We start from the raw sequence: 21,916 nt of genomic DNA on the forward strand, positions 1-21,916 counted from the left end.
ATGAATGATCTGATAAATCCTCACAAACCTCTTTGGACTAGTAGGGAATTCTCATTGAGCCGATGGGTCTTAGCCATTTGACTTGCCAGAAATCTTGAGAGCAGTTCTACTAGGGTGAAAAATAAACAGTTTTGTAGCCTCACTTCAGCCATATCTGTACCACTGAGACCATTCCTAATTGCTTTGAGAAAGAATCATAGAAGAAAGTTTGTTGGCTTAACCTTATTCAATCAGGACCCACATTTTTAAAATGAATGATATACTGTACATATATTTCTAGTCTACAAAGATTTAACTTATTTTTAAAGCATTTAAAGCACACTTTAAAAACAAACAACACAGGGAAATCAATGGATTTTAATATACTTGTTCAAGTTCACTGAAGCAGCCCTAAATTTATATTTAAGGGTATTTTTAATGTATCACTTCTACAAACTTATAATGCACATGATTTGGATATAACACCTCTCCAATCCAGTTTTAGGAATCTGATAATACACACATAACACACACACTTATTATATATGATGATAGTGTTTATGTGTTCCCTTAATACATGTTTCAAAAAATGTATGATTGAGTTTTTATTATACAATATTTATCCTGTTGATTTTGAATATTGCACCTAACAAATATCCTCATTTAGAAAAAAAACAGAAACTAATACTGAAACTAATAAAAACTAAACTAAAACTAAGACATTTTTAAAATATAGAAACTAATAAAAACTAGTAAATCTGCCTCTAAAACTAATAAAAACTAACTGAATTTGAAAACAAAAACTCAAAACGAAATAGAAAGTAAAACTAATGAAAAATCCAAAACTATTATAACCTTGTTCCCGAGTCTCATTCACCCCCTGTCTGCTTCGGGATTTACTTGTCCTGGAATATAAACTTCTTTTATCAAAAGTGAGGAATGTTGTGCTAACTAATTGCCTTAGTGATTAGCTATACTCTCCAGACCAATCCAGTGTTTATAAGAGGGCAGTCTTGCAGATATGCACCCCAGCCTTTAAGTGGGGTATCCATTATTGTTTGATGAAAACATACTCAGAGTGTAGCACTATGAGTAAGAAATCTGTTACCACAGATATAGTTCCTCAGAGAGTGCTGTGTGAGAGCCACAACTGCACTGAGCTTGTATGGAACAGGTCCAGAGGGATGCAAGTAGGCACTACTGTAATAAAAACCCAGTAGCCTTTGGAACAGGTTGACTGGAATTGCCTTCCTAACCTAAAGCGCCCAAAGCAAGTATTAGTGCCTTATGTACAGGCATGTATTGATTGATCAGACAATGACTGTGTCGAGTCCACCAAAGAAAGATGAAGCCCATTAGAATATCAACCTTTCAAGGCACTCTCACTCCTGCTTGCTTTTCACTACTAGTGTGTCAGTGATTTGTCAGCTTGGTTAAAATTGCTCAGCACATCTTGTTGGCTTATTCGGACAATCTCATATCAGTTCAGTTTGGTGCATCACTTTTATTTTGTTCAAGTAAATAATAACAATGATGATGATTAATAATATGTCATATTTATTGATCAAATCTAAAAGTTACACTCTGTATCAAGCAGAATCTTCAAACCATTTACATACAGTTTGATCTACAGTCAGAAATTAAAAACTGTTACTTATTACTTCCACTGACATGGCTGACAAGCAAAAAATAGTAAATTTATTAAACAAGCAAGTGTTGTAAACTTCTAAGAGCCCACAAAAAACCAGGGAGAATCTTTCGGTTGTCTTCAAAGCAGAATCCTTTTTAATAAGAGGAAACTCAGCGTGGCTGTGGCGTCATCGAAAGCAAACTCTCAACTCCACAGCAAAACAATACATTTTATACATCTTACAGCATGTAGGTGGGGTCAGTCATGGGGGGCAGTAAAACAAAGCATGCAAATGAAGTCTGGGTGCCATGGTTGCAAATGAAGTCTGGGTGCTATGCTGATCTCATCAATAGATAAGTACATCATTACAACAATGTGCAAATGATGTTCTGGAGACAGGGAATACAATAGATACAGCCATGCTGTGAAACCATTAATTACATCACTTTAACATACGAATAAAGTCTGTAGTCAGCAAGGCAAGGTTAAATGTCCCTCCTATATGGCACGTCAATGCAATGATTTAATTAAAAAAAAAAACCAAAGAAAATAACTTTTCAGTTATACGTAGAGTATGGTTCATTTGGAATTAGATGCTAGAAATTTATATTTCCACACAAGTAAATGAATAACTGAAATACACTAAAGTCTGATTCATTAGGTCAGTTTTTATTTTTGGAGCTGTCATTTAATTGTCAGTCAGTTAAATGATAAGTAAGGGGAGCCAGATACAAATCGGTGATGAAGTACATTGAACGTGATTTGGCTTGAACCTAGAAAATTCCTGATCATATACATCATTTCAAGAGTTCACACTTTACTGATGATAGATTATAAAGCGTGCTTGACATGCTGTTCCAGGATAGAGCCCTGAGCTCATAAGATCCTCGAGCCCAGGACAACCTCCCGTTGCAAGGCGAGAGGGGAGTTGTATTCAGGTAGATCTTGAAACTCTCCTGCTGTAGTAGCTAATGAACAGATAGTGATTGCTCTCAAGAGATAAATACTTAATAGGAGAATGTCTATGGTGCAGATTTGGATTAGTCAGTTAATTTGAGTTGCATGTTTTTGGATGGTGGAAGGAAACTGGGAAACCCAGGGGAAGCCCACGTGAGCACTTGGTAAGAACTAGAACAGGGGCGGGCAAACTCGGTCCTGGAGGGCCGGTGTCCTGCACAGTTTAGCTCCAACTCCCTGCTGAAAAATCCAGCTTAAACCAGCCTAGGCTAGTTGGCTGGTTTTAGCTGGTTGACCAGCCTGGTTTTAGAGGGGTTTTGGCCATTTCCAGGCTGGTTTCCAGCTTGACCAGCCTGGTTTAAGCTGGATATAGCTGGTTTTGGCTGGACTCCCAGCTTGGCTAGGCTGGTCAAGCTGGTTTTAGCCGGTCATCTCCCAGCCTGACCACACAGCAAAATATGGGGACCCAAAACAACTCTATGGGTGTTAATTTCAACACTTTGAAAGTGTCTCATGGGGTCCACTCAAAACATTGTTAAATCAACACTTTCAAAAGGGTTGGCACATTGACACCGAAGTAAGGGTTAATTTTAACTCTGGGCAGAGTTAAAAAATTTAACTATATTTAACACCGCCTGGTGTAATATATTATTTTATTCAACTCTCTTGAGTGTAAATATGGTAAAAAGGTCAAATAGACTGTAAATTACAAAAGAAAAAACATTTTATTTGAAAACATTCACCACTTCAACAATTCATTCAGTTTTTAAAATGCAACAATGTCAAATATTCTTTAAATGTTTTATTAGTACAGACAGTATCAACAAAATATGTATGACCAGTGCTCAAAAAGGCTGTTTCAGTCCTTTGGTCCAAACTTGATGTGTTATCAGAGCAATTTGAAAGTTCAATATAGCGTCACTCATAGTTTACTTCTGAACGCATAGTTTTCTTGTGAAATTACATTTTAAACAACTTGGCGTGCAAATCTTTCACTTCGGGTGTTTCCTTGGTCCTCCATATCAAACACAGCAGTTTAAATGAAGGTAGAAATGCTGTAAACTTGTGTGAAAACAAACTGGAGCTAGGAAATCTCATCAAGCATGTCCTGTGAATGAAGTGCTTCCCAGCCACAGGATGACCTTTTTATCCATGACAATGTAGCAGCTGCTGATCGCTCGTCTGGTGGTTCCTGATGCACGGATAAAGGGTGATGCTCATCTAAGAACTCTTCAAGACTCCAGCATGACTAAGAAAAATGTTTAAAAAACAAATTGCAATTAAATTCTATGATATATTTAAAAGAACATTTAAAGTAAATAAAACATTCAAGAAATCTAAACTCACCTTTTGAAAATCTACATGATGATCCACAACTTGACTCTCCCAGCTGGTTGAGGTGACAGGATATGGAAAAGTAGAAAAAACACATACATCACTGTTGGATCTCCAAAAACAATTAGGTTAACCACTATGACTAGAACTGGAAAAACAGGCAGCTGTCTGTCCAGAATCCTGAATTTAACACAACACTTGGAGCAAAATTTAGAGGATCTTAAAATCTTTTATATCATTTAGTGATGCTGACTTCCCCAAAATATTGGCCACAGTGTAAAAAATATTCATAAACTTCATAAACAACAGTTTTCTGTAAGCGTGTGCGTGCGTGCGTGCGTGCGTGCATGTTTCTTTTCCTGATTCAACTTGTTAGGCCCTTTCAGGTCCAGTATTGACGCCACCTTTACTGGAGTCTAGCAGATGTTTCAGGTCCAAATATAATCTAAAATATTAGGATAAGCAGAAGAGGAAAAGTGCAAAGCAAAGAGAAAAACATTATTTAAGTAACAGTTTACCCACAATACAAAACTTATCACCTTCATGTCATTTGTTATTCTCTAATGCTCTAATACCCTCTCAGCTTATGTTGAACAAATACAGAACTTTATCAAACATACCTTCATTATTATCACCACATATGACCAAGAAGGTGTGCTTGGTCATTTCACCAACTCTGGAAATACACCATCCGTCTCTAATCAGCCACCGTCACAGGGTCTTGTGTTATTGTATAGAGAACTGTGGCTGTTAAAAAACAACAACAAAAAATTAGTATCTAACACATATGCATAACCTTCAGATAAAAAGGAGAGATGAACATCACAAAGTATGCCTCACACTTTTTCAGATATCTTTTGATTCAGATGTTGATTATTGATAATAAATCTACAAATCAAACCTGTATGATCATTAGGCTGCTCAAATATGAATCAGTTGATTAATTTTACAGACAGGTGGCTGTTTACAACGCACTAAATTGTCTTTAATAAAAAGGAAATGTTGTGTACAGTACATGCTAAGTTTAGCCTATAGTTTTAAGCACAATATCATGCGGGAGAAAAAGCTTGACTAAGATGTTCCTGACTACATAAATAGCCAAACTTACTAACGTCAGACATCCCGAGTTGGAAAAAGTAATTTTCGGGGGATACAGAGTTGATTTGCGTGAGGTAGCGGGAGAGATGAGAACCTGAAGAGCAATGGGATGAGTTGCGCGCGACGTACCTAAAGAGCGGTGGGGGTGACTTGCGCGCGACGTACCTGAAGAGCTGGGAGGGATGCGGTGGAGAGGGCTGTGCAAAGTGTTTAATGACCGGGCGGGAGACGCGCGATTTCCGGGAGATTATCATTCATTTGCGGGCATCTAAGTTACTTGGGCATCTGGGAGTCTCTGTGCATTTGCGGGATAACGTTAACGTTAGTCCCGCAACTTCCGGGAGACTTCGGTAACCTTAAATGTCTGAGAAAGTGCAAACGCGGTCATTTAAAGACATTAATGTTAACATTCCGACTTTAATGGTTGTCAACGCTTAATATATTTCAAGCGTACGTTATCACGCGAGTCTATGAACTAACGGTATATGGACGGCCACGAATGAACCAGTTTAAAAGGGCCGCGGTGTTTAAAATAACCAAATTAATAAAAAAACAATCATATGTTTTAGTCAGGAAGCCTTTTACAAGTAAGCATATGTTCATTTACTCACCAGATATGTTTTAGAAACTCTCCAGAGCTTATGGAAACCGTCCTGTGTTGCCGTTAGCATCCGGGCAGAGTAGGCTAGGCTGCTCCGGGGATTCCCTCACTAGTTTGCTTCGAATTAAAGGAGAAGTGTCGATTTTATTTTACAGATGGGTAACAACGCACAAAATGGCATTAAGCGTGACAGAAATGTGTTGAACATGTAACTTACATTTGATGTTTTTATGCACTATGTATGCGTGAGCATATATAAAAACATTCTTGAAAAGAAGTGAGTAATGCAGTTAAGCTAGATACACAAACGACCATGAATGAACAGCAGAAGATTAAAATTGTCACTCCATTCTAAAGTTATTAACTTAACAATATGTTTACAACTGTATTTCCTTAAAGAAAGTCAGTAAAATACCTAAATTTAGGTAGTTTGACTCACCAGTTGCTGTTCTAAACCTCACCTCCGTGAAGTTGGCACCCCATAAAAACAAATAATCCCCAAAACTATGCCATTCGTTTGTGCTACGTTTGTGCTGATTTGTGCCGCAAAAACGAACGTTTGTGCTGGTTTGGGGTCTGAGATATTAAGCATTACTTTTTTAACCGTGTGACGTCACTCTCCACCCCATGTTGCGCAATTGACTTCAAAACAGCACAGGTTGTTTGTGCTCGGTTTGTGCTGGTTTGTGCCGTTAAAACGAACACGGTATCTGTTTTCCTCTTTTAGATATAAGCAAAATATTTCGGGAGCCGTGACGTCACTCTCCACCCCATTTCCTCCAAATTGCACAAAACTGGTATCATTCGTTTGTGCTGGGTTTGTGCTGGTTTGTGCCGTTAAAATAAACACTTTATCTATTTTCGTTGTTTAGATATAATCAAAATATTTCGGGAGCCGTGACGTCATTCTCCACCCCATGTTGTCTAAATCACACCAAACTGGTCTCATTCGTTTGTGCTCGGTTTGTGCTGGTTTGTGCCGTTAAAATAAACACTTTATCTATTTTTATTGTTTAGATATTGCCTTATCAAAACATTTCGGGAGCCGTGACGTCACTCTCCACCCCAGGTTGTCTAAATTGCACAAAACAGGTGTCATTTGTTAGTGCTGGATTTGTGCTGGTTTGTGCCGTTAAAATAAACACTTTATCTATGTTTATTGATTAGATATTGCCTAATCAAAACATTTCGGGAGCCGCGATGTCATTCAGCACCCCATTATTTCCTCTAAATTGCCCAAAACAGGTGTCATATGTTAGTGCTGGATTTGTGCTGGTTTGTGCAATAACAATTAACACTTTATCTATGTTTATTGATTAGATATTGCCTAATTAAAACATTTCGGGAGCCGCGACGTCACTCAGCGCCCCATTATTTCCTCTAAAATGCACAAAACAGGTGACATTCTTTAGTGCTGGATTTGTGCTGGTTTATGCCATTAAAATAAACACTTTATCTGTTTGTATTGTTTAGATATTGCCTAATCAAAACACTTTGGGAGCCGCGACGTAACTCTATATTGCACCAAACAGGTGTCATTCAGTTGTGCTGGTTGTGCCGTTAATAAACACTTTATCTGTTTTCCTTGTTTGGATTTAACCAAAATATTTGGTTAGATTTGTGCTGGTTTGTGCCATGAAAATGAACAACAGATATTTATATTTGTGCACATATGTTACTTTCGTTTGCTCACAAATTGTGCTCGTTTGTGCTGCAAAAATATTATTTGTAAAAAAATAGTATCAGATCATTAAGAGGTCTCTCCACCCCAGTTGCTACATATTTACTAAAAGAGTCTCGTTTGTGTGCGTTTCATTTGTGCTGGATTGTACCTGAAAGTTTCGTTAGTGTTGCTTCTTTTATTAAAATATTGAATGAAAGATAATGATATCAGCAACCAGCATATTTTAAAATATTTAAATTTGTTTGGGCTGATAGAAATTTTGTTTAAGATGCTTTTTTTTTAGATAGCCTAGGCCAAGGTTATCCTGAGATATTTTTATTATTAGAAAAAGCATGAAGGATGCGAACATAATTTTGACACATTTATTCCAAGTAAAAGGGCTTGGCCAATATAAAGATAATTGGCTACAACCCTGCTACTTATCTACTTCGTTTTAGTCTCATATGAGTAGCCAGCATGCTTGACGATAGGGGAAAAAATAATTTCAAAAAAATATAAATAATTTTTATTAATTTTATTTATTAATTTTATAAAAATGTATTAATATACATTTTGTTTTACCTGTTTAACCATGCAGCGATTTTCTCTTAAATACTCTTATCATCTGGTCGTCCATATTAGGCTGCTTTCGTATTTAAACTAGCAGCCTAAACTTTTCTGTTGTGGTAGGTAGGCCTACCACTTATGATTAAGTAAAGCAGCTTTAGTGGACTTATTTTGTCAATATTTATTTTATGGGGGAAAATAGATTATAACACATGCAAACACATAGGCTCTGCGTTTTCTACAGATAAGTTTTGGTTTTCGTGATTGTGTTGTTTGTCATACAGTAAAAGAACAATGTCCAAATGGCAATAAAATAACAATAAATAATTGATTAATTAATTACAATTAATAATAATAATGATAACAATAACAACAATCATATAAAATATTTACATTCACTTAATTGGTAAACACTATGCGTTTTTATCACGGGCTGTAGGATGTTATTTTGACCATTTTGATTTGGTTTAATAAAAGATAAACATGTAATATTTTGTCATATTTTAGTTATCCTTAGTTATCTTCTTATTATTGTCATTATTATTAATATTATTATATTTATTTTATATTTAATAACTTGTAGACTCTTTAAACAATGAGGAAATAATTAAACTTTTTTAATTCAAGGCCCAGACAGCTTGTTTTGTAATTTAATGCCGGCTATAGGCTACCACCAGAAGGACGGTTATACGGCGTGTTGTGATGTCGGCCGTCACCGGAGAAAATTAATTTAAACTTTAAAACTTTAATTTTTTGGACTTTTGTTTGAAAGCTTTAGTGGCACTGTAGCTGTCCAAGGTACTGTTGTATAATTTAAATTATAGCCTATATATGCACCAATAAACAAGTCGAATGAATGAATGAATGAATGAATGAATGAATGAATGAATGAAATATAGATTCTTAAATGTTGATATTGTTTTTGCTAATAAAAAATAACAAATGTTTAATAAAAACAAAATGAGCAATTTTTAATATTTATACAATTCAGTTAAATATAAGCTGGACATTTTTGGGGACATGTAATTTCTCTGTGATCTTTAATATATACTGGGTAGCTATATTTTCTAAAATCTCAACCAGGAATTGCTTTAATATGAATATGCTTTACATCCTGATATGCTGTTGTTTCATTTTCATTTTTATTCAACTTGAAAAAAATCGGTATTTAATGTTTGAATACTAAAATAAATAACAGCCATTGTTTAAATGGTTATTTTACCAACAAAATGTATATTTTATATTTTTATCAACTTTTGATATAAAACCTCTGTGTAATTTATTGATTGTTAAAAATGAAATAATTTAAGTGCTATATTTTTTATTAGTGAAAGTGCACGCTTACTTTGCCCAAGGCCTGTCAAAAAATATATTTCTGCCACTATAATACAAATGCACTATTATTGTTTTATTATCATTGTTTATTTTTCTGTAATGTATAAAATTTTTGATACATTTATTTCCCCTCCAATCATTTTCATTTATCACGTTAAATTTTGGTCATTTTCCCTCCAAATAAAATTGATTTGCTGTCTTGCCTGGTTTAGCACGGAATGTGAGCCTAACAGTTCAGCATACAAAAGGGTCCGACCCAGATAGCAAATTACATCTGGCCCAGATATGGCCCACATCCCCCATTTTCTTCTGGCCCACATACCGCGCGGAATGACGGCGATGACTCAACCTGATTGTGGCTGACATAAGGATCCAAAAGTCAGCCACAACTGAACCAGATCTGGGCCATATCTCAGAAAAAGCATGGTCCATATCTGGGCCAGATGTGGCCCATATATTTTCTCAGATCTGGCCCAGCTGCGGCCCATGCACATTCTCAAATCTGGCCCAGCTGCGGCCCATGCACTTTCTTAGATCTGGCCCACATGCAGCCCATGCAGTTTCTCAGATCTGGCCCAGACGCGGCCCATGCAATTTCACAGATCTGGCCCAGATCTGGTTCAGTTGCGGCTGACTTTTGGGTTAGATGTGGCTCACATCTACATTTGGTAGCTATATAAATCACATTAAAAGGAATGCTTAGTTTAAATTGCTTTATTTAAAAAAATGCTTTAAATATATGGATATACAGAATAAGAAGAACATACAAACACAAATGTATATACAAATTAGATAAATAGATTCAGAATAAACACAGAAAAAAAAATATATATTTTTATAAAATGCATATTAATTCAATTAATAAATATTTTATAATCTTATAGCCAGAACCAATAATTAAAAATATATATAAAGGGCAATCCAAAAACAATATCAGAGGCGAGGCAGGGGTTAAATAAACAAATGATAATTACAGAAACAAGATAAACAAGTATGAGTAGACAGAACAAACACAGAAATCGCATATTTAACAAAAACATATTACTTAAATAATTACAACTAAATATTTATTAGCATTTACCCAGAACCAAAAAAAAATAAATAAATTAAATAAACTAAAAATCCAACAGGGCAGTCCAAGAGTGAGGTCAGGGTCGAGCAAGGGTCAAAGCCAAAAAAAAAAAAAACAGTCCAATGCAAAACATCCTGAAAATAGGAGGACAACAATTAAAAGGTGCTGTTTGCAGAGTACATACAATCACAACTCGATTAGACTTTTAAGCACTTTTTAAGCACCTATTTTTATTTTTAAGACTGACAAGCAACGTATTGAAAACCTGAAATGTATTCTCAGCAATACATAAAAACATTCCATAGGAACTACCTAATGATTTATAAAAAAAAAATAATAATAATATTAATATAATATTTCATAGTATTAAACCTATTTTAAAGGTGCTTGTGAAATTATTGTTTTTTTATGTTTTCGTAGATGGAAAGAGAACTGAAAATTAAATTACATTAAATTAAAGGACTAGAAATACTATTACATTGCTAAAATAAAACAAATTTTAGTAAATAATACTTATACAGAGTAAAAGTACATGGTACTATTTTAGTTAGTTACATTTGAAAAAAAGATCGGATTTTCATTACGGACCTTTTTTTAAGTGTAAACTTGTTTGAATGGTTTAATTTTTTAATTACAAGACTACATAAAAAGGAATTTGCACTAACAAAGGAAGTTTATTTTAAGGAAATATATTTTCAAGCTTAGGAAGGTTTTACGTATATGATGAAAATATGTAAAAATTTAAAATGTTTATTTACACATTTTACACTGTTTTTCTTGTTTGCTCATTCTGTGTCTGCCTTTACAATCTGGCAAATTTGTTGCTTAAATAACTTTTATATTACTTGGATTTTCTTTTTTACATAATTATAAACAAATGACTTTACAAAAAAAAATATATTTAAAAATAATAAAACAAATGACTTCATTTCATTTGAGGTATTTGAAACATTTTTTAACATTTTCTACATTTTTCAAAGCAGTGTTTTAAGAGCCTTATTGTTTATTTTGATAAATGTAATAACAGATTGCTTTGACCTGTAATGCCTGTACAATTTAGTGACGCTTTAAGACAGACTATGTATAAATCATACAAATACCTCATTCAAAAACGTTTCCAGCATACCAACCCTGTGACGTCAGACACAGCAATATTCCAAGATGGGGGTGCCTTTGTGCTAAAAGCTTTAGTAAAACGTGCCCTTTTCATCAAAATTGTTACATTAATCAAGTTTGGTTATTATATTTTTATTAAATCGGAAAGCAATTTACGATATAATGTAAACTTGATTGACTGCATCACTTCTACTACAAGACACTGGGAAGAATTTTTGCTAGGAAGATCTGACACTCAAAGTTTACTCCATCAATTCATAGTCTGAAATCTTGGTAATTAGTGAAAGTACCTTTGAACTGACCGCAGATCTTGATGTGGTCTTTCTTGATCTGGTCTTCTCCACTTTCGATCCTTCCCTGGGTTAATCTTTACAAGGAACCTGCTGAATGGAGAAAAAAAATACTTAGTGATAAAAACCTGGACTATATCATGCTCTAAAATGTTTGAAATAAAAGCAGCGTAACAGGACAAGCTAGTGGTGGAGGTTTGCTAGAAAAACCTGTGAGAGAGGATGTTGTGTGTGTGTCAGACTGAGACAGACTGTTGTATGAATGTGTGTTTTTGAGTGTATGAATGTGAGAATGCATTCACAAGAGTGTGTGTTAGTTTGAGGATTTTGCTATTTTAAATATTAGAGTCCAACAGAGTAATTTGTTTAGTTAAGTTGTTTAAAATTATTTTCATTGATTAAATACTTGCCTATTTATAGATGTAAAGAATAACCAAAAGAAATAATGTATTAAAATGTCATTATATTTTATATTCAATCTGCAAATCATTTGTTGTGAAATTTGAATGACTTCCATTCAGTATATGAATAAAATAAAATTAGAATAGGAATAAAACAATAGAACTCTATAAAAAAATACTTCCTATCAAAATAAAGCAGGTGCTTTTACCTAAACGAACTTTATTAGTATGGTTCCCTGCTTCCAGTTAGTTCAACTTCAGATACCTCCATAATCTGTACTCTGGTGCTTCATTTGGTTCTTGACTTAAGAGTAACTGGTGTCGCATTCCCGGTCCATCACAATCTGAGCTAGAAGGACAATATGACAAAAGACAAGACAAATATGAATACACATAACATACAGAATAAAACATTTAAAGATATAGTTTACTATTCTGCCACCATTTATTCATCCTCTACTTGTTTCAAAGCAGTTTGAATCTGTTCAACACTAACTTGAAGAATGTTAAAAACCTGTAACTATTGATATACATTGTAGGAAAAACTGGGTTTGTGTTCATTCATTTTCTTTCCAGCTTCATCCCTTTATTAATCTGGGGTCACCACAGTGGAATGAACAGCCAACTTATCCAGCATATGTTTTATGCAGCAGATACTCTTCCAGCTGCAACACATCACTGGGAAAAACCCATACACTCTTATTTACACACATTCACTAAGGACAATTTAGCTTACCCAATTCACCTGTACCGCATGTCTTGTGGGGGAAACCGGAGCACCCGGAGGAGACCCACGCCAACACGTGGAGAACATACAAACTTCACACAGAAATGCCAACTGACCCAGCCGATGCTCAAACCAGAAACATTTTTTCTGGGAGGCAACAGAGCTATCCACTGTACCACCGCACCGTCTGAGTTTATGTTCAACAGAACAAAAAAAATATTTTGAAACAAGTGGAGGATAAAAGATGTCATTATTATGTCATTATTAGATTTTTTAAATAAGCTATGACCTCACACCGTGATAAAATAGCACCAATAAATCTTGTAATATTTTAATAATAAATAAAACATAAAATATATTATTTCAGTTCCCAACAACCAGTCTGACATATACAAGTTACAAAATATGTACAATATTGTACCTGGTGTGCTTGATGATGAAGTCAAACAATTAGTAATGCACTGATGTGAGAGTTGTCCTTTCCTTCAGCTTGCATCCTTGCATGATTCCTTTCTTTTCTGTAACAAATTAATACAATACAATCAATTTATAAAAATATTATTTTTAATTGCCACAAAACCATTTGTTTGGACTTGATACATATGTACAAGATTAATGGTGCAATTCAGTTTCAAGGCTGTTTTGAAGTAATATAAAACATAAGATATGGATTTTAAGCTTATTTAACACAATTGATTTTATTTTTTAACAAGGTTTAATATTTCATAACACACTTAGCCTTCTTTTTTAGCTAATTAATTTCCTTCATAAGTCATTTAACACATTATGTTTCAACTGTGGATTTTTTTTCAAACGTTTTGGCTTTAAATTTTTTTTTAATGCAGACCAGTCTCAACAGTGGCCAGCATGAACCACATAACGTTACTCTGCAAACTTTTGCTGAATAAAAACACACATTAACAAGCAAATCAAGATCATTAGGATTAACGTTACCAAAAAGAGACTGTTAGTTCAATGTTTGAGCTAAAACCAGTAACAAAAGCAGAACTCGGCACCTTTTACAACTGTATAAAACGGACAGCATATGATTCATTCATTCAAGCTCCCGTTTCGACGCTGTTCTTCATATAATACGTCTTATTGATCATTTAATTGGGAATGAAGAGCGATTAAAAGGACAATTGTTACTTAAATGAATTTGTTAAAACCCCGAGCACAATCAACTTAACAGATTACTGAACTGACGGCTGCCATCATTCTTAGCCGTTTTTAGCCATATTATCCACATATAAGTTACAGTTTTATCACTTTTCAAAACAGGGGCTTTTCTAACTAATAAAAACATTACCTGACGACAAATATCTCACAAATATGATTTTAAAATAATAACTTACCGGATATAAAGAAGAAGATGAAATGGCGGACTTGACTTCACTTCCTCGTTTGAAAAAAATAACCGTCATTCACGAGGCTCCGCCCACTCCACCGTAATGCAAGGATAAATCGAAACACATATTCGCCAACAGGGGGCAGTTTTATGATTATGTTTTTAAATAAATAAATAAATAAATATATATATATATATATATATATATATATATATATATATATATATATATATATATATATATATATATATATATATATATATATATATATATATTAGGGTAAGGGTAATTAGGCAAGTTATTTTATAACAATGATTTGTTCTGAAACTGTAGAAAAAATATATAGCTTAAAGGGGTTAATAATTTTGACCTTAAAACACTTTAAAAAAAATAAAAAAACTGCTTTTATTCTAGTCGAAGACTTTCTCCAGAAGAAAAAATATTATCAGACATACTGTGAACATGTCCTTGCTCTGTTATGTAACATGCTGTAATTCTAGAATATTTACTGTTATTATTAATATTCAATAGCTTGTTATATAAAAACTATAACACTTTAAGATATATTTACAATTAACTAATTGCTAATTAACATGCTTATTAATAGCATATTGTCTATAAAATTTGTGTACGCTGTTACAGGTGCATTAAAATTGGTCAGATTTATTTTATTATTTTTTGTGTTCTGTAGAATAAGTAAATAAAACTTTGTGTTGTTTACAAAGATCAGCTTATTCGTGAACACATTCATGTTATTCACATTCTCAGTTCTCTGACATTTTTTTTCTACATAGTACATATTTTATTCATAAACAAAACTTTTATGTCTATTTAATATTCAAATTAAATAAAAAAAGAACAATGTTTTATGTGACATTTAATCAAACAAAATCATTGTAAAAATGTAGAATTGCAAAAAATAACACCAAGAAAACAGCACTTTAATTCAGCATTATTAGATTATGAATTCATTTGTAAAATTGTTCATTAAAAAGTAGTACTAATAGCAAATTAAATCCACCCAGTAGGTGGCGGTAGGACACTGTCTTAATTCATTCAAATGGAGAAACTGAACAAAACATTAATGGATCAAAACATAATAAACGATGAAACTCATTGCATTTATAGACATTTATAGACATACCAGGTAATATGAAAAAAAATATGAATTTTACTAATGCTGGAATATTTACATATAACAGATAATATAAATTTATATTCATAGCAGCCTTAAAGTAAAAATAAATCCATTATTGAGGAAATAAACTGAATTAATATGTGATAAGGTTACAAACATATACTTTCCCGGATAAGCAATAGCTTATTCCTATTCTTAATAACCTAAAGAATCATTTTCAATCTCAGAAAGTCTTATTTAGAACATGCGATGTTATTATTTTCAGAGAAGGTGTAGCGCTCTCACTGCCTGATGAGGGACAATAATGTTAATAAAACACAGGAAACACAGAACTGCTGCTGCTTCACATCAGAGTCTGTGTAATGTTTGAGCAGCAAGCCTTTCCCACTCATTAGGTATGCAGTCCACAGGCAGAAGTAGCCGATCGGAAAAATGTAAATCCTTGCATCACATTACATTAATTTACAATATTTATTTTCTATTTTCTACTTCATAAAACGAAAGTGTACAGACTTAGAAAGACAAATTAACTTTGATTTTCAATTTCTAATAATTTGTAACCACTTCAAAGGCTCCCGTTCATTTATAGCTAAACCAGAACTAAAAATACACAACTCGCACTACACCCGATGTGTCACACACGGGCCACATCTGGCCCACATACAGCAGGCCACAACTCACACTAGACCCGCTGTGTCACACACGGGCCATATCTGGGCCACATACAGCAGGCCACAACTCACACTACACCCGGGGTGTCACAGACGGGCCGCATCTGGTCCACATACGGCAGGCCAGAACTCACACTACACCCGGGGTGTCACAGACGGGCCACATACGGCAGGCCAGAACTCACACTACACCCGGGGTGACACATATGGGCCACATCTGGCCCACATACAGCAGGCCACAACTCACACTACATCCAGGGTGTCACACACGGGCCACATCTGGCCCACATACAGCAGGCCAGAACTTACCTTACACCCGGGGTGTCACACACGGGCCACATCTGGCCCACATACAGCAGGCCAGAACTCACACTACACCTGGGGTGTCACACACGGGCCACATCTGGCCCACATACGGCAGGCCACAACTCACACTACACCCGGTGTGTCACACACGGGCCACATCTGGCCCACATACAGCAGGCCACAACTCACACTACACCCGGTGTGACACATATGGGCCAGATGTGGCCCATATGTCTCCTGCCATTGCCAGAAGTGAGCCATATGTGCCTTAGTTGGCCCAGATGTGGCCCAGAACTGTATGCTATCTGGGGAACAATTGGAAAAGCGGCTTTTAAAGAGACAAACTATATGCGAAATTTGTTTCAAAAAGATATTTTTTTCCAAAAAAAATATCCGAATTGTATTTTAGTTTGAGGCCAACTGTGCGGGTGGATGATTTCCAGTCAGTGGAAAGTAGGCCTATGAATTTAATATGCCTCATATTGTATCACAATCTTCTGTCATATATTTGCAATTTTTTAAATATGTCATAACACAAATGAGACTATTTTAGTAAATATGTAGCAACTGGGGTGGAGAGACCTCTTAATGATCTGATATTATTTTTTTTACACATAATATTTTTGCAGCACAAACGAGCACAATTTGTGAGCAAACGAAAGTAACATATGTGCACAAATATAAATATCTGTTGTTCATTTTCATGGCACAAACCAGCACAAATCTAACCAAATATTTTGGTTAAATCCAAAAAAAGGAAAACAGATAAAGTGTTTATTAACGGCACAACCAGCACAACTGAATGACACCTGTTTGGTGCAATATAGAGTTACGTCGCGGCTCCCAAAGTGTTTTGATTAGGCAATATCTAAACAATACAAGCAGATAAAGTGTTTATTTTAATGGCATAAACCAGCACAAATCCAGCACTAAAGAATGTCACCTGTTTTGTGCATTTTAGAGGAAATAATGGGGCGCTGAGTGACGTCGCGGCTCCCGAAATGTTTTAATTAGGCAATCTAATCAATAAACATAGATAAAGTGTTAATTGTTATTGCACAAACCAGCACAAATCCAGCACTAACATATGACACCTGTTTTGTGCAATTTAGAGGAAATAATGGGGCGCTGAATGACATCTCGGCTCCCGAAATGTTTTGATGAGGCAATATCTAATCAATAAACATAGATAAAGTGTTAATTGTTATTGCACTAACCAGCACAAATCCAGCACTAACATATGACACCTGTTTTGGGCAATTTAGAGGAAATAATGGGGTGCTGAATGACATCGCGGCTCCCGAAATGTTTTGATTAGGCAATATCTAATCAATAAACATAGATAAAGTGTTTATTTTAACGGCACAAACCAGCACAAATCCAGCACTAACAAATGACACCTGTTTTGTGCAATTTAGACAACCTGGGGTGGAGAGTGACGTCACGGCTCCCGAAATGTTTTGATAAGGCAATATCTAAACAATAAAAATAGATAAAGTGTTTATTTTAACGGCACAAACCAGCACAAACCGAGCACAAACGAATGAGACCAGTTTGGTGTGATTTAGACAACATGGGGTGGAGAATGACGTCACGGCTCCCGAAATATTTTGATTATATCTAAACAACGAAAATAGATAAAGTGTTTATTTTAACGGCACAAACCAGCACAAACCCAGCACAAACGAATGATACCAGTTTTGTGCAATTTGGAGGAAATGGGGTGGAGAGTGACGTCACGGCTCCCGAAATATTTTGCTTATATCTAAAAGAGGAAAACAGATACCGTGTTCGTTTTAACGGCACAAACCAGCACAAACCGAGCACAAACAACCTGTGCTGTTTTGAAGTCAATTGCGCAACATGGGGTGGAGAGTGACGTCACACGGTTAAAAAAGTAATGCTTAATATCTCAGACCCCAAACCAGCACAAACGTTCGTTTTTGCGGCACAAATCAGCACAAACGTAGCACAAACGAATGGCATAGTTTTGGGGATTATTTGTTTTTATGGGGTGCCAACTTCACGGAGGTCTAAAACCTCAGATGGAAAATGGCGTCTGGAAAATTCTTCAGTGACTGGGGCTGCATGAATTCCCGGATGTTGGAAATAACACCACCAAGTGTTGAAAAGATAACTCCTTGATTTCGCACTGAATAAAATCAATTCTAACTCTTATTATATTCATTTATCAAAATCTAACTCTTTAACGTCAACACTTTACTCTGAAATGCTTCATCACCGAGAATTTAACTCAGATGAATTTGCTGTGCAGCTAAGACCAGGCTGGAAATCAGCCTGGAAGTGGCCAAAACCCCTCTAAAACCAGCCTGGTCGACCAGCTAAAACCAGCCAACCAGCCTAGGCTGGTTTAAGCTGGATTTTTCAGCAGGGCTCTAATCAAACACACCTGCTTATAGATTTCTAGTGATCTTGAAGACACTGATTAGCTTGTTCAGGTGTGTTTGAGCTAAACTGTGCAGGACACCGGCCCTCCAGGACCGAGTTTGCCCACCCCTGAACTAGAACCAGTGACGTTCTTGCTGTGAAGCAACAATGCTAACCTCCAGGCCACCATGCCTCCCATCTAGTAAAGGTGGAGTAGTAGGGGTGGAAGGGGGATTCTTCAAAACCAAGATAGCTGTGATATAAATTTTTTTATAGTGAGTTAGGAATCTTCTGATTGGTGAATCATAAATTGGCTAATGGATGACCAACTGTGTTCCAGCATAAGCACGTGATCTTTTCTAAATAAGTTTATAAATTAACACTTATGCTGCAGTAACATTGGAGTTTGAGCATGTGATAAGCTGCGGTCACATTAGCGATATTCTGTCATGCAGCCCTGTGAAAAGGGACAGGATTAAACAAGCTTATTAGACATAGGATTGCTCCATGTTTAAAATTCCTGTACATAGAGGTCATGTTTTGATCCTCGATTGGTCTCACGCAGTCAAGTGATGCGATTTCGCAGGTCAGAGTTCACCCAGCTTGAACTTTGCACTGCAGCAAAGAGCATAGAATCACCAAGAGGCGACACTCTAGTGTAATTTGGGAAACAGCCACTAAAGGGCGCGACGGCCATTTTGGAATGAAAACTCCAATAGAAGTACAGCATATTCTAAGTCTGTAAAGTAAACTATTAAAAGTACTGATGATTGGGATAGTAAGTGTTGTATTGTCATCTTTCAGGTTGTATCTCAGCTTTAATGCACTTTTTAAATAAATAAATAAAAACAAAGCAGCTGCTTACCATCGCAACAGTAATGAGATCCCATCCGCTTGTTAAGTGTGACGTCACACGAAGCGGCTTCCAGGTCTGCGCTCTATTCAACTGAATGGGGAGACTCATGAAATGGTAATAATAAATGTTTACAAATCGATTTAATACTTTCAAAAATCACGATCGCAGTATATATGTCCATGCCTAATATCCAATGTCAGAAAGTGATTCATTTTTTTTTTAATTGTTACATTTTTGGTATTTGTTATGCAGCAAGCCCAGATTGTTGTGTACACTATGATTTTATATAAGATTAACTTTAATGTGTGATAGGAATAAAACGTGATCATAAACGAATGATTTCTCCACTCAAATGAATGGCGGCTTGGACCCGGAAACAGTATTACATACGTCATCACTTAACAAACGGATGGATGGCTGATCACTTTCACTCCAAAATGGCGGAATCCAGGGCTGTTGCTGGGCGCTGCTGTTGCAATGCAATGTTCCATTGAGTGTCGCCTCTCGGCCATTCTAAGCTTTTAGACGGCAGTGACCTGCGAAACTGCAAGACCCTGCATTTCCGATCTGACGTTTTTGCGTGCGTATGAATGGGAGGAAAGTCTATGGGAGGAAAAGCCCAGTGTGACCGCAGCTAGTGGTGAAAACAAACAAGTTAATTTAATTGCTCTCATCGTTCAGTTGCCCTTCAACAGTGGCTTTATTTAGTCATTTGGTCATTTAGTCAACTGAACATAAATTAACCCTGCTGGCTACTTATGGGTCAAAAATGACCCAGTCGCCATTTTTACAACAGAAAGAAAAACTAAACAATGTTTGTTTTAATCTTAAATTTTGGTGACTTTTTCTAAAATAATTCCAACATTAGATAAAAAATATAATAAAAAATATAATTTTCTATGTTTCTATAAATTTTTATGTTTCTATAATTTTCTAATTTTCATGAAGGCTGTACACATTTAGGGTTGTCCTTTGGGAACATTTGTCCTGGAGATGTGGTTGTTTATTTGTGAAAAACAGATTTGAGGATTAAAATAATATCGCTGCTTTATTTTAAAGGTTAATTGAAAACAGGTCATTTTTGACCCAAAAGGAGAATGGTCTATACAGATTTCTAAGACAACACAAGGTTTTAACCCTCTGCCTCAACCATATATTCTGGTGGCTGTATCACCACAGAAGCTTAGAATTCATACCTGGCCAAAACTGAGATGGGACGCCTCCTGGGAAAACTATGTAGGTTGTTGCTGTAAGATGTGTTTGTGATGCCAACAGGGGGTGATTGTCCTGTAGTCTGTGCTCAATGCACCAGGATAGTAATGGGGTCACCATACAGTAAGATGCACTATTATTTTGAAAGGGATGTTACATTGAGGTTCCGAGTCCCTTTGGTTCTTAAGAATCCAAAAAGGCACTTCCTGTAAAAGGAGAGAATTGTAGCCTAGCCTCTTAATTATTCAAGTGTTCCAAAAATACTTCTGTTAGATATTCAAATGTATCATCCCTAGTAGCAAAGAATTCTGGCCCAGATTTGGCATAAAGCTGGCACAGCAGGCATTCATCCGGCACTGGCATACAGCATGTGGGCCAAACATGGCCCGGGTTTGGCAGAGGTGGCACCGTCTTTAAGGTGGCACACAAGATTTGGGACAGATGAAAAACGTAGTATTTGGCCCAGATTTTAAAATTTGATAAGTGGGCCATTTGAGTTTGGCCAGTTTTGACCCACATTTAAAATACACTAAAATCATTTTTAAGTAAAGAAAAAAAATTCTACCAATCAGGTCACTTTGAGAAAAAGCGTGCCCATAGTGTGCCTAAATCGCATCACTCCATGGGTTTATCAATTTCATTGCAATCAAGACACACCAACCTATCTGGCCCAGTTCAGGCCCAGTTATGAGTTATTAACTTGGCTGAGACTTGGCTCAGATATGGTCCATGTTTGGCCCTTGTCTGGAAGCCAGATTTGGTCCAGTCATGTACCGTAATTCACTGCGGCATGTGGGCAAAGCAAAACCTGATTGTGTGGGCCAGAGCTGGGCCAGAGAAATTTTGCTATGTGGGATTGTATTGTACTGAAAGCTAATCATTATATTTTTTATTATTTGAGTCTGTTCTCTTGCAGGGTGTCACAGTGGTGCAGTCGGTAGCACGATCACTTCACAGATAGGTTGCTGGTTCGAGCCGCGGCTAGTCAGTTGGCATTTCTGTGTGGAGTTTGCATGTTGTGCCTGTGTTTGCGTGGGTTTCCTCCAGGTTATCTGGTTTCCCCCACAGTCCAAAGATATGTGGAACTGGTGAATTGAATAAACAAAATTGGCCGAAGTGTATGTGTGTGAATGCAAGGTTGTATGGGTTTTTCCTGGTGTTGGGCTGCAGCTGGAAGTGCGTCTGCTGCGTAAAACATATGCTGGACAAGTTGGTGGTTCCTTCT

The 21,916-nt window shown here is 36.0% G+C and overlaps 2 long non-coding RNA genes across 8 annotated transcripts; both read right to left on the bottom strand.

Moving 5' to 3' along the window:
• Positions 1 to 1,741: 1,741 nt before the first annotated feature.
• On the bottom strand, positions 1,742 to 18,507 carry LOC147838959 (uncharacterized). Of its 3 annotated transcripts, none has more exons than XR_015520573.1 (6): positions 18,276 to 18,507; positions 6,040 to 6,056; positions 5,611 to 5,717; positions 4,522 to 4,648; positions 3,914 to 4,346; positions 3,273 to 3,815 (listed from the first exon to the last, which is right to left on the bottom strand). It is a non-coding gene; the product is annotated as an uncharacterized LOC147838959 (long non-coding RNA). The 3 variants fall into 3 exon arrangements; XR_015520574.1 differs by lacking the exon at positions 18,276 to 18,507 and adding an exon at positions 5,818 to 5,866 and having other exon boundaries at positions 6,040 to 6,447; XR_015520572.1 differs by lacking the exon at positions 18,276 to 18,507 and having other exon boundaries at positions 1,742 to 3,815; positions 6,040 to 6,593.
• LOC147838960 (uncharacterized) lies at positions 9,867 to 14,190 on the bottom strand. 5 transcript variants are annotated; one of them, XR_015520586.1, is made up of 6 exons: positions 14,127 to 14,190; positions 13,193 to 13,289; positions 12,781 to 12,958; positions 12,254 to 12,393; positions 11,644 to 11,736; positions 9,867 to 10,371 (listed from the first exon to the last, which is right to left on the bottom strand). It is a non-coding gene; the product is annotated as an uncharacterized LOC147838960 (long non-coding RNA). The 5 variants fall into 5 exon arrangements; XR_015520584.1 differs by lacking the exon at positions 12,781 to 12,958 and having other exon boundaries at positions 11,644 to 11,733; XR_015520587.1 differs by lacking the exon at positions 9,867 to 10,371 and having other exon boundaries at positions 11,099 to 11,733.
• Positions 18,508 to 21,916: the final 3,409 nt, after the last annotated feature.

This window comes from Danio rerio, chromosome 21 (genome assembly GCF_052040795.2).
Source record: "Danio rerio strain M-AB ecotype USA chromosome 21, GRCz13ab, whole genome shotgun sequence".
NCBI classification, from domain to species: Eukaryota; Metazoa; Chordata; class Actinopteri; order Cypriniformes; family Danionidae; genus Danio; species Danio rerio.